This window comes from Gopherus evgoodei, chromosome 2 (assembly GCF_007399415.2).
Source record: "Gopherus evgoodei ecotype Sinaloan lineage chromosome 2, rGopEvg1_v1.p, whole genome shotgun sequence".
NCBI lineage: Eukaryota > Metazoa > Chordata > Testudines > Testudinidae > Gopherus > Gopherus evgoodei.
Window position 1 is genome coordinate 103,363,558 of NC_044323.1, and position 14,744 is coordinate 103,378,301.

Here is a 14,744-nt window from a genome sequence, read left to right on the forward strand (position 1 = left end):
GGCTAGGGACACCATCCCTGCCCATCCTGGCTAATAGCCATTGATGGACCTAGTCTCCATGAACTTATTTAGTTCTTTTTTCAGAGTTTAAAATGGCTAAAAGTGAGCATGCAATTTCTGAACTTCCTTGCTTTTTCATATTAATTTTTACCACTTCATAATAAATTTATTTTTTGTCTTTTTTTAAACACCAGGAACCAAAGCCACATTATTTTCATGTTTGGGTGATTCAACTAGTCTTTTAAGGGTTTTTGCAGCTCCTCAGACACAGAAAGCTGTCATATAAGCTTCTCTATAGTAACCTTACCTTGACCTTTACTGCTTTTTCTCTCCTGACAATAATAGATGGTCCTTCCTCCAGAACTCTTCATGCTGGCCCTACCCATCTCTCACCAACTAAGCAATGGAAGACTTCAAGGATCTCCTGGATGCAGAGATGGTCTGCTTGTTCCTCTCGATATTTCCACACCTAACTTTCCTATTCGAGCCTCAGCAACTCCTTACACAATTACAGGCCAACCCAAAACAAGAGAAGTGGGTCATGCTTTAAGCATCAACAGCCCTGAAAGCCTTTCTCCCAATGGCTCTCCATATTGGGCTTGAGAATGGAGCTGCCTTTTGAGTCACCCACCCAGACACCTGAATGCTCCCTTAATCTTTCCAAGAAGCACCTAATAACCCCAACATCTATGCACACTGGCCCGGGGAGTGGGGAGCCTTGTCCTTCCCAATCTGCAAGGCTCCTCCTGGTCACACTAACGTAAAGGGCCAGTACACCATTACAGAGACACATATTTCTCCTGAGTGAACAAAAACTTAGATTGTAGTCTCATTCTGATCTGTATTGTCTCAGATGAACTAGACCAAAGAGTCCATGCTCCATCTTCCCTTGAAAAATATATTGAGATGTCTAAAGATAAATAGTTACCGATAAAAACAAAAAACCAGGAGGAAATCACTGAAAAACTATAACACACAAATGTCAGCAGATCTGGTGGACATGAATTCTAGTTTGCCAAAAGAATAACTAAATAACTGACCATTGTTTTTTTAAAGGGAATACTGTGAAGATATCAAAATAATGAAATCTACCAAAGAAATGGAAAAAGTAAAATGTGGTACAGATCTTCAAAATAAGAAAGAATACTGAACCTGGCAATTAGCACCCAGTAAGTCTGACCAGAATCCTCCATAAAATCGTGGAACAAATATTAAGAGAAAAATCACTCTTATGATAATTTATATTGTACCCAAAGTTTGCTAGGGGCTTCACAAACAAGCAGAGACACAAAGAGGGCAATTTGGCTCTCAGTTACATGGTGTAAAATGGAATAAGTTATCTGATGTTAATGGAGTTGCTTTAGATTAACACCAGTGTAGCTGAAAGCTGGATTTAGCCTAAAGTCCCTGTTCTGGGGAGCTCACTTACCTGGAGGCTAACAGAACAGTGATCAATAGGCAACAAGGATTTACACATAAAACATATCTAGGTATAATATGAAATACATGACTTTATGACATTTGAAACAGTGTCACACAAAATTTAATTTGCAACTCTAATTCAGATTGGCTTGGATACGACACTGACTATACTGAAAACTAACTAAATGATAATTTAATAGATTTCAGAGTTTAACACCAGAAGGAACCATTAGATCATCTAGTCTGACCTCTAGCATATCACGGGCTACTTAATTTCACCCAGATACCCTTATATTGAACCCAGTAAGGCTAGTTAAACTAAAGAATTTTAGTCCTTAGCAGACTCAACTATTGTGTGCTACAGGCAGAGAATAGCAGAGACCAAGATGCTACCAATGCCCAAGATTCTTGCATAGGCAAGAATAGACGAGGTGAAGCATGCCTTAGAAATACGCAACCCCACTCCCATGTCTTTGTCAATCTGACACGGGGAAAATTCCCTCCTGAGCCCAGATTGATGCTTAGTTTGACTGAGCAAGACACACCAGGCAGGCATCTAAGAAAGAGGATCTCTGTATCGCCTCAGAGCACTGGTCCATTCTACCCCGTGTCCCATCTCCAGCTGTGGCCAATTTCTCATGTTTCAGAGGAAAGCAGAAAAAAAATACATCCAGCCAATCATGCACGGGAGAAAAAAAATCCTTCCTACCCACTGCAGGTGACTGAGTGAAGCCCTGGAGCATGAGATTTGATTACAGTCATGTCTTCATGCTGCCAGTCACATCAAAGCTGCAAGTATTAAGAGCAAGTTGAGGGCAGTGCAAGCAATCCTGTTCTCTAAAGGAGGGGAATGGACTGGGAGAGTCATATTCACAGATAATGAGAAGCGATATATTAGATAGGAAGGTGATTGGGTACCAGCTAGCTTTATTTAACATCTTCACTAATGATCAGGAAGTGGTCACATTAAATAATTTCGCTGATGACACAAACTGGGATATGATGTAAAGAGAGACAATTTATACAATGGAAGTTAAAAATATGGGTAGAAAATAATAAAATTAGGGAAAAAACATAAGTTAATATGGGGAAAATCTAGGGGAAAGTCATCTGATAAAAATAGTCATTAGGTAGAAGAAACCTGGGAAAGGGGAAGCCCCTCCCAAAAAGAGGTTGGACCTGTTTATATAAACAGTAGCACCTTGGAACTCTAATCAAGATTCTCATGTGCTAGGCACTGTACAGATAAGAGCATAACATAAGAACATAAAAATGGCCATATTGGGTCAGATTAAAGGTCCATCTAGCCCAGCATTCTGTCTTCAGACAGTGGCCAATGTCAGATGCTTCAGGGGGAATGAACAGAACAGGCAATCACCAATTGATCCAACCCCTTTTGTCCACTCCTAGCTCCTGGCAAACAGAAGCTAGGGACACTCAGCCCTGGTCTACACTATGGGGTTACGTCAAATGTAACCGCATTAGGTAGATTTTAAAAATGAATGCATCTATACAACCCACCCCATTCTGTTGACCTAAAGGGCTCTTAATATCAACTTCTGTAATCCTCCCTGGCGAGGGGACTAGTGCTAAAATTGACCTTGCTAGGTCAAATTGGGGTAGTGCGGACACAATTTGACAGTATTGGCCTCTGGGAGCTATCCCAGAGTGCTCCAGTGTGACCACTCCAAAGAGCACTTTGAACTCCAATGCACTAACCAAGTACAAAGGTAATTCAAAATTTCCCAGGGCTTTTCATTTCCTGTTTGGTCAGCTTGGCGAGCTCAGCAGCATAGGTGACCATGCAGTCCCAGAATCACAAACAAGCTCCAGCATGGACCAAAAGGGAGACACTGGATCTGATTGCTGTATGGGGAGAAGAATCTGTGCAGGCCAAACTCCGATCAAAAAGAAGAAATGCTAATATATGTGTCAAAATCGCACAGGGCATGTTGGACAGAGGCTACAACAGGGACACACAGCACTGCCACGTGAAAGTTAAGAGCTCAGGCAAACCTACCAAAAGACAAAGGAGGCAAGTGGTGGCTCCAGGTCAGAGCCCCATACATGCTGCTTCTAAGATCAGCTGCATGGCATTCTAGGAGGAGACTCTACCCCACCACTGTCCGTGGACACCTGCAAGGGGGGAGTCGCATGCAACAGGGAGGAGGATTTTGTGGATGAGGAAAAGGAGAAGGAGGAGGAAGAGTGCGCAGCAGGCAAGCGGTGAATCCATTCTCCCTGGCAACCAGGACCTTTTCATCACCCTGGAGCCAATGCCCTCCCAAGGTGGGATCCCCAACCCTGAAGCCGGAGAAGGCACCTCTGGTGAGTGCACATTTGTAACTATAGTACAGGATTTAAAAGCAATAGTGTTTAAAGTTTGATTTGCCCTGAAGAATTGGGATACATTCATGGCCAGTACAGCTACTGGAAAAGTCTGTTAATGTGTCTGGAGATGAGCAGGAATCCTCCAGGGACATCTCCATGAAGCTCTCCTGGGGGCACTCTGAAAGCCTTTACAGAAAGTTTCTGAGGAGGGCTGCCTTATTTTGTCCTTCACGGTAGGACACTTTACCATGCCAAGCCAGTAGCAAGTGGTCTGGAATCATTGCAGCACAAAGCATTGCAGTGAATGGTCCTAGGTTTTGGTCTCATTCAAGCAGCATTTGGTCTGTATCTTTCTGTGTCAGCCTCAGGAGGGTGATATCATTCATGGCCACCTGGCTGAAATAGGGGAATTTTTGTAAGGGAACAATAAAAGGACCCCACTTATGCTGGGCTGTTTGCACTTGGCTAAAAGGGATCATCCTGGAGAATAGCCACATGGAACAGTGGGGGGAGATGTGTGCTGCACATCCACCCGAAAACTGCAGCCCTTCCTTTTAAATGTGAAGCCCAACCAGCATGGCTTGCTATGGGAAAGAAGGGCACTGCCGTTTGAAACTATTTCCACATGTTATGAAGGCATTAGAAGCCAATCCCGCTTACCCTTTGGCTTACCATGGCTGACTGGAAACCAATTTCTGTTGCCCAGCCATGTGTGATGTGTCACCATACCGGCAGGCGATCAATATAAAAGGCAAAATGCAACCTTGTACCTAAACCACATGTGCTGACTGCTGTGAATTGCTTGATTCACTATGAAAGAATCTCCCTTTTGTTCTCAGGAACATATCTTAAATTTTCCTCTCCCTTTTTATCCCCCCGCAGGTGCAAATATTTCTATGCTCCCCCTATTATCTCCATCACTAACGTTATCGCAGATTAGAAGGTGAAAAAAAACACACTCACGATGACATGTTTTCCAAGCTTATGCAATCCTCCAGCATTGATACCGCACAGCTTAATGCATGGAGGCATTCAGTGGGAGAGATCAGGAAAGCAATAAGTGAGCACGATTAGCAGAGGCAGGAGGTGATGCTGAGGCAAATGGAGGAGCAAACAGAAATGATGAGGCATCTGCTGGAGCTGAAGGAAAGCCAGCAAGACCAAGGACTCCCCCCTGCGTCTACTGTATAACCATCTGCCCTCCTCCGCAAATTCCATATCCTCCTCACCCAGACACTCAACAACATGTGGGGGAGAAGGGGAGGCTCCGAGCACCCAGCCACTCAACTCCAGAGGATGGCCCAAGCAACAGAAGGCTGTCATTCAAACAGTTTTGATTTGTAGTGTGGCTACAATAAACAATGTTGCCTTGTCCTTCTCTCCTCCTCCATCCCACCCAGCTACCTTGTCAGTTATGTTACTTTTTTTTTTTAAATTAAGAAAGAATGAATGTATGGTTTCAAAACAATAGTTACTTTATTTCCTTTGCCAGCTGTGATTGAAGTGGGGAGGGTGGTTGGCTTACAGGGAATTAAAATCAACAAAGAGGGCAGGTTTGCATCAAGGAGAAACACACACAACTGTCACACCAAAGCCTGGCCAGTCATGAAAATGGTTTTCAAAGCCTCTCTGATGCGCAGCACACTTAGCTGTGCTCTTCTAATCGCCCTAGTGTGTGGCCACCAGGCGATTTACCTCAACCTCCCACCCCACCATAAACGTCTCCCCCTTACTCTCACGGATATTATGGAGCACACAGCAAGCGGCAATAACAATGGGAAGGTTGGCTGCGCCGAGGTCTTACCTAGTCAGCAAACAGCGCCAGCAAGCTTTTAAACATCCAAAGGCACATTCTACCACCATTCTGCACTTGCTCAGCCTGTAGTTGAACTGCTCCTTACTACTGTTTATGGCTGTTTATGGCTTCATGAGCCATGGGAGCAAGGGGTAGGCTGGGTCCCCAACAATAGCTATTGGCATTTTAACATCTCTATCGGTAATTTTCTGGTCTGGGAAGAAAGTCTCTTCTTGCAGCTGCTTGAACAGCCCGGAGTTCCTAAAGATGCAAGCGTCATGCACCTTTCCTGGCCATCTCACGTTGATGTCGGTGAAATGACCCTTGTGATCCACCAGTGCTTGCAGCACCATTGAGTACCCCTTGCAGTTTACGTACTGGTTGACAAGGTGGTCCAGTGCCAAGATAGACGGAACACATATTCCTATCACCCCACCACAGTCAGGGAACCCCACTGCAGCAAAGCCATCCAGTATGACCTGCACATTTCCCAGAGTCACTGCCCTTGATAACAGAACATCAGTGATTGCACTGGCTACTTGGATCACAGCAGTCCCCACAGTAGATTTGCCCACTCCAAATTGATTCCCGGTTGACCGGTAGCAGTCAGGCATTGCAAGCTTCCACAGGGCTATCGCCACTTGCTTCTCAACTGTCAGGGCAGTTCTCATCTTGGTATTCCTGAGCTTCAGGGCAGGAGAAAGCAACTCAATAAGTTTAAGGAAAGTGGCCTTATGCATGTGAAAGTTTCACAGCCACTGGCAATCATCCCATACCTGCAACACTATGCGGTCTCACCAGTCCTTGCTTGTTTTCTGGGCCCAGAATCTGTGTTCCACTGTATCAACCAGCGCCACTGCCACCATGATGTCAATTGCCACAGCCCGTGCTTTCAGGAACATCTGTGTCCATGTCCTGCTCACAATCATCCTCATGCTGGCGTCTCTTAGCCAGGTACTACACATACTGCAGGATAATGCATGAGGTGTTTACAATGCTCACAATAGCTGCGGTGAACTGAGTGGGCTCTATGCTTGACGTGCTATGGCGTCTGCACGGGTAACCCAGGAAAGCAGGCACAAAGCAATTGTCTGCCATTGCTTTCATGGAGAGAGGGAGAGAGAGGGAAGACTGATGACATGTACCCAAAACCACCCACAACAATGTTTTTGCCCCATCAAGCATTGGCAGCTTAACCCAGAATTCCAATGGGCAGCAGAGATTGCGGAAACTGTGGGATAGCTACCCACAGTGCACCGCTCTGTGAGTCAATGCTAGCCACGATATTGAGGACGTACTCAGTGAACTTAATTCACTTAGTGGGGATGTACACAAATCGACTGTATAAAATCGATTTCTAAAGATCGACTTCTATAAAATCGACCTAATTTCATAGTGTAGACATACCCTCAGAGTATGGTGTTGCATTCGTGCCTATCCTGGCTATTAGCCATTGATGGCCCTATCCTTCAGGAACTTACCTAGTTTTGTTTTTTTTAACCCTGTTATAGTTTTGGCCTTCCTAACATCCCATGACAAAAAGTCCCACAGGTTGACTGTGCATTATTTGAAGTAATTCCATTTGTTTGTTTTAGTCTGCTGACTATTAATTTCATTGGGTGATCCCTAGTTCTTGTTTTATGTGAAGGAGTAAACAATTTTTCTTTATTCACTTTCTCCACATCAGTTAAGATTTTATAGACTGCTATGATATCTCCCCTTAGATAAGTAATAAAGGCACCAATCCCAAACCCAGAGAATTTACATTCCAGCTGTCAGACAGAACACAACTAAGAGATTAAACAAAGAAGTGTCGGAAAGTTAGGAGCATGACATAATATGAAATGTAATACACAAGCAATAAATGACCTTTATAATTATGGACTGCATATAGAGATATCATGTCAAACAGCAGGAAGGAAATAGTCTCACTATACGGCTCAGCTAAGGAAGAACCAGAAGATTTAGGTTAACTATTGGTGGGATGTGGGGCTTTGACAGCTGATCTCTTAATTCGTAGCATACAGAAGGGAAGCAGTAGAAACTCTGAAGCACTAGAAAAATGAATAGTAATAAATCATTCTGCACTGACAACGGTGTAGGCTGGAAGACTTACAGCGTCTACATTGACTTTATTATGGCATTTCCTATATTTAGAATGGAAATTATGCTGAAGTATTTATACTCTACCACAGTAAATATTTTTGCTTTGTTCTTTTGGTGCTTAGGGTACTACAAATTAGAGATGGAAAATACATTAGTCTGTTCTTTCTCAGCCTGTTTCAGGAAGACAAAGACTCCTTTTCCATTGGTTCTTCCCATATTCCAAATGACATGTCTAGAATTTCACAAGTGGCCTGTTGGCACCTACTGTGCTAGCCAACGTGGATGAAGTTACCAGGGACCTATCCCAAAACTGGATCAGTCATTGTCAGACTTGAAGCTGCTGACCCGTCAACATAAGGTATCACCTTAGACTTATGTCAAAACCAAGTAGCTGCCAATCAGTGTTGCCCAGATCCCACCTATATTTTGCAATAGATTACTGACCCCTGACTCAATCTGATATTTATCATGAGGTATTATTTTTCCTTATTATCCCACATGCGTCATAGGTGCCCGCTCCTTTTCTGTAATCATGTTTTTCAATAGAGGGTTTTGAAGCAATCTATTTTTCCCCCTGCCCCTTGTGTTTTAGGACAAGGCATTAAATCAGTGACCAGTCTATAGCCAGATGTAATATAGCACATTATTTGTAGTAGAGGGGGAAAGTATGCCAAAAACCATAGCTTTCTAGGAACTTCAGTCACTACTCCAGGAATAATATTCACGTTATATACCATATTGAAACCATGACTGCTGGGTGCTACATTTCTTCACATATGCTCACAGCACAGACTGACTTCTGAGGTTTTTGAAAGCTGTGCATAATTAGATCCAGTTTGTTCTCCCACTGAGTAAATCATTTTTATGGTTGGCATCAACCATAACTGCCCATTGAAAAGCAGCCTTGCTTGTCTGCCCTCTGACTCGCACTGGTTCCAGGAGATGACTCCCTGTTTATGATACCTCATTGTGTCAATAAGTCACCACTACAAAAGGCTGATATTTCACCAAATCTTGGGAAAATTAGCTATTCAGCAATGACAAGATAAAAAGGTACAAGAAAAAATAAAGAGAAAGATTGAGAAATATTTGTAATCTCTTCATACTTCACCTGCATTGCCACGCAAGATTAGGATGTAATTCTTTGGTGGGTTCGGTCATTCAAAGTGAATCTGATCCCATTGAAAGGAAGGCTTGCCTATGATTCCTCCATTCAGCATTCTTGGTTCTTTTTAGCCATATTCTGAAGAGCCAAAGGAAATTGTTGTTGATTACATCTTCGTTAAATTGAACCGACAGAGCACCCATTCAAACCCCATCTGTCTACTTACTGGATATGGTATCCAAATGACACCAAACCATTTAATGACTTTATTTTCCACAGTACTTTCATAAAGCAGAGAACAATTATGGACCCCATTTTACATATGGGAAACCAAGATGCAGAGAGGACTTGCACAGTGGCACATAGGAAGTTCATGGCAGAACTGGGAACTGAACCCAGATTTCCTGAGTTGCAGTTTAGTGTCTTAAACACAAGACCATCCTTCTAGTTACTACTTATAGCTGAGAGGCTATTGTGTTTATAGACATAATATTTTACAATACTTGGGACAGAACCTGGCCTCCCCTCTGTCCTCATGGTTCAACCTTAGCCGCACAAAGCGGACAAAATCGTAGATTAAGTAGCCAAATCCAGGGAATACTCAAAGTGACATAATTAACTATTTCATGCTTCTGACCTCCCAAAGCAGACGTTCTTGGGTAGAAATGTGCAGTCAAAACTGTAGTGTATTATGGTACTGTCTCTCCAAAATGAGCCTTCCACCAGAGAGCCTTCTACTGTGATGCATTCATGTCATGCAGGCTCACTCAGGGTCTGCATGCTCAGACTCTGTAGGAGTAATCTTGTCATGTAACTAACAGAGTGTCCTTGTTATATGCCTGGTCTCACAATGAGTTCCTGAAGTACAAAGGCTGCAGCATACTCACAAATAACACACACTTTTGGCTGCCTGACAATGTAAGAAAACACAACAAAAGCTGCTCTAACTTTTGCTAGGTTTCAAACTTGCTCCCATCTGCCTCAAGGACTGAGTGAAGGAAAGGCAGCAGAAAGCAACCATGTCCAAGTACACTGAGCACAACTTGGGAACACTTGAAGATCTGCCCGTTAATGAGAAATTGGAAACAAGATTTTTATAAATGAAAACTTTTCTCTAAAGTTACCTCTATACCATGTTAGAACAAAGCATTCTTCAGGGGTAAGATGAAACAGAGCTTAACGTGTATTTCGCTGCCTAATGTGCAACAGCAAATCTGTGTAACTATATAAAGAAAAGCAAGTAGGAGAAGAACATGCAAAACCATCCATTAAGCAAATCAGGCAAAAATTGGTGCCTAACCCTTGAACAAAGTAGAAAGAAAGCAGAGATTGCATTAAGCTATGGTTCAATCTGCCATCAGGCCAAGAACATAATGACAAACCTACAGAGATCAAATCCCCAATACAATGTTTTTTCCTAATTTGGGTAGAACATACCTACCCCGACAGATAGCTGAATACTTCCCTGTTTTACACTTCCACACTTGTAATTCAAAATATATTAAATAAAATGTAGTCAGTGTCACGGAAATTAGACACAATCCACTTAAATATAATGAACTCAAGGGAGTTTGCTCATACATTGCCTGCTCCTTTCAAACCCACTCCTACAAAATTTATCAGCAACTTTCAGAAGTCAATACAAAATCCCTCCTCTTTCCAAACTGCCTTCTCTCCTGTCAGCAAATCCCACACTCACAACAAAGGGAGCACAGAGCCAAATAGCCTAGTGCTCATCAGACAGAACCTTTATAAGAGTTTCCCCTATCTCAAAAGCTCTTCTCTTGTGTATCGTGACAGGTTTCAGTGTGGTAGCCATGTTACTCTGTATCAGCAAAAACAACAAGGAGTCTCTAAGGTACCACAAGGGCTAACAAATTTATTTGGTTTATTATAAAACCTAAACCTATTTTCCCCAATACTAATTTTCCCCTACTGTTATTCACACCTTCTTGTCAACCATCTGAAATGGACCACTCTCATTATCACTTCAAAAGTTATCTTTCCTCCCTTGGTATCCTGCTTTTAAGTGAATCGTCTTGTTAGACTGACCTGACACTTGGTAAGGCAACTCCCATCCTTTCATGTATTTATACCTGCCCCTGTATCTTCCACTTCATGCATCTGAAGAAGTGGGTTCTAACCCATGAAAGCTTATGCCTAAATAAATCTGTTAGTCTCCAAGGTGCCACAAGGACTCCTTGTTGTTTTTTCTCTTGTGTATGTATTTCCATCTCTCATGATAGCTGTTTCAGTTGGTCTCCATCTCTGCAGCTGGCAGAATTAAGAGGGGGTATTAGGCAGGAATTTTGTTTTTAACTTTAAAGTGCGGTTTCTTTTTAAAAGTTTTGTTATTTTCAAAATATTTTTATAAGAGCTATTGGTAGGAGATTGTCTGTAGGGAAATTTCTACTTTCTTAAATGCTTCACGCCACAAGCTGCCAGAAAGTGGGGGTGGAGAGGGAGGAGCACAGCTGGCAAAAATATGTACCATGGAAAAATATTTTCAGCAAATTACTAAATGATTTTTTTTTAATAATGCAGTTTTTTATCTTGGGGAAGGACTCACTTTTTTTATTCTCAGACATATTAGTAATATCCTGGAAAGAGCCCTTCCCATATTCTAGATTGAAACAGCACTACGTTAATGAACACTAGAGAACTTTTAATTTTTGCCAGCAGGGTCTACTCAGGTCTGTTAGTGTGCAACATGTTGGCGTGCTTTAGAAATTACACAATCGTTGCAGCACCATGTAGACAAGCCTTAGATCTTTGGCATAACTGAAGGAGAGACAGTCCCTCAAAACTGAGATAGAGTTTTACACAAGAACGAGCACTTGCTGGGACAGGACTTTGAGAGTTTTAGGCCCAGCTGCTATAATGAACTCCATGGCCACAGACCCTGCATGCACATGGGAGGAAGGTTGCTCTTCACTAGAACTCAAGAGACCTAGGTTCAATTCCTGGCTCTGTCACACTCTACATTCATGGTTCTGTGTGAGTCAATTAATCTATCATCTGCCTCAATTCCCCACCTGCCCAATGGGGATACAACATCCCTATTTCAGTAGGGCATTCTGAAGATAAAAACTGTTAGTGATTGTGGGATGCTCAGATACTGCTGTGATAAGAGCTAAAGAAACAGATAAATTGCCTCACTGATGTGTGCTGAGCATAACTCGCTGCAGGATCTGGGCGTCAGTTCCATATGGCAGGATAGCATGTACACAGTAAAGCTGTGAACGATTTATTTATTTTACTACTAAATCTTAGTGACCTAAATAATAGCTGTCAGAAGCCTGCAATATATTTTACCTGCCATCAGATAATAATCAAGCTATGTCATCCAGAATCTAAACAACTTATCTTTTTAAAAATCCATCACCTTATTCATAATAGAATAGCGTGACTGTAGGTTGCACACTTGAGAATAATTCTGAAGTTGTGTTAGCAACTCCACAGCTAAGGTTGTATTTTCCAGTAGAACGCTGATTTTGCCCAACTTCCCACAAATTCTTAATATAAAGGTCATTTTTTGCATGAAATGTTGAATATATAGTCTCCTGAAAGTAGAGACTAAGACAGTTTGAGTTACATGATGTACTCAGTACATTTCTTCACTTTCAAATGTTTAGCCTTATCAGAACACATTTTGGCTGGTGCAAAAACCATTTATTTGACAGGGTTTTATGGAAGGTTGAGGGGTTTTAAAATAAATTCTAACAGCTAGACCTGGCTCTGCTTGCTGCCTAGGGGGCGCCGTAGGGAAGTGTGCAACTCAGAGTCATTCTGGAAAGACCCAGCCTAGAACATGGTGAGATAAATTGTGTCCATGCGCTTTAGGAAGCAGCCTGCTTTGTCTCTCTCTCTTTTTGGTTATTGTTTGTTATCGTTCTGGATTTTAAGCAAAAAGTAGTGATACGCTGCTACCTTTCAGCAAGAGCGTTTTATGTTTTTATCTAACTTTGCTGTGTGTATGCTGTGAACACAATTATTTCGATATTTTGATTGGAATATTAATCAAGGTTTACTTTAGGTTTATATATCATAGATTCGTAGACTTTAAGGTCAGAAGGGACCATCATGATCATCTAATCTGACCTGCACATTGCAGGCCACAGAACCTCACCCACTTACTCCTGTAATAGACCCCTCTGGTTGAGTTACTTAAGTCCTCAAATCATGATCTTAAGACTTCAAGTTACCGAGAAGCCATAATTTACAACTAGTTTAAACCTGCAAATGACCCGTATACCATGCTTCAAAGGAAGGCAACCCCTCCACCCCCCAAAAAAAACACCAACACAAAACCCCCAGGGGCTCTGCCAATCTGACTCAAGATGATTAGCCTTTTCTTCAGCGAACACTGCTTTGTTCTCCAATTTGAAGGATACAACCCTGACATTGATTGTATTTGCCATTCATTTAATTTTTGCGCTGTAGTCATTTACAAACAAGGAGATCTGTGTCATTGTCTTACTGTTCTCCAGGCTGTAGATGCTTGCAGCTGAATTGGGAAACATTATTCCATTTGTGCCTAGGGCACATTTCACCAGATACTGGAAAATACCTTGGCTCATGTGCTTGACTACATGCAGTGCCTGGGAATTTTTTCCTGTCAGAAAACCCTCCTCTTTCACCTCCTTTTAAACTATTTTATTATTTTGATTTCCTTCATTTCCAGTTTGTTCATTTAGAAAAAGATGCCACATGAACTAACTCCTCATTCTGCATTGGCTCTATGGTTCCATTCCTGAAATGAGCTCACAGACTTAAGTGGCACTTGGAAAGGCCCTGGGGTCCTGTCTTCACAAAATTCTTTGCAGAATCAGGACCTTGGAACCTGAATCTGAATTTCCCTACTTTTGCTGGCTCCTTAAATTTCTATAACTCAAAGTAAAAGTAAATCTGTTTCCCCACAGCAATTTACACCTTACATAGCCACTCTGTTCCACATAGAAGCCTACTTTATTGACAAGTCAGTTTATAATACTATAGATCCATAAATTTATATTTTAACAGGAAGTTGGTTACATATGCACTAACTGGTTCACATAGTATTTGATAGTGAAGAAAAAGCAACTATTTTCAGAGGCTATAGTACCCCAAAGGTATCCATAAAATGAGGGCCAAATCTGTTTTATCATCTTTACCATACTATGTATGCATTGAATGTCTCCAATACTGCTGGGGCTGCCAAGTAGATAAACTTTACATGTCTTTAGGTGCTCTCCCTGGAAACTTGCATCGAGGAAAATTCAAACTATTGTTTAAATTGATGCCAATTTTCTTTTAAATCCAACAGACACATAGGGAGTACATGCACCATCTTTGGTTCAGAATAAATTCTGATAGGATATAATGTTTAGTAGTCAAGAAGGAGGGTAGGTTGGCTGAAGAGATGGTACAGCACTTTTATTACCTGCGCAAGCAGACAGCTCAACAGAGCCTTTTAGACAAAACTAGGTTATAGCCAGAGGTTAAGCAGATATTAATGCAGTCACTCCCATGAGTAACTTTGCATCATCTTATTAGCATAGTCACTCTCATGTTTGTAACTGTCCTTAGTCATTTTTAAAACATTCTACTCGCAGGGAAAATTTAGCAATATCCATTTTTCGTATGCACATCTTGCATCCACAAACCACAGCTACTGGCATTGCATGATATTGAAAATACTTTCAAGCATCACTTAAATATTTTCAGTTGATGTTAAAATGTATACCCTTGTTGTTTGCATTGTTTGAGGTAGCTTTTGTAACAAAATGTGAACCTTTAAATCATGGGCAGCCGGTGATCTGGCCATGAGGGAGAATAGCCCCGTCCCCTCCCCCACATCCCCTGCAGGAGCCCAGAGCACACCCACCACGGCTCCAAGCCCCAGCACCAGGTAGCGAATCTGGTTTTCAGTAACCACTCACTATATTAGACTTGGTTGTCTAGATGGGACTCAGGACTGGGATTGCTTAAAGAGGACTGTATTTG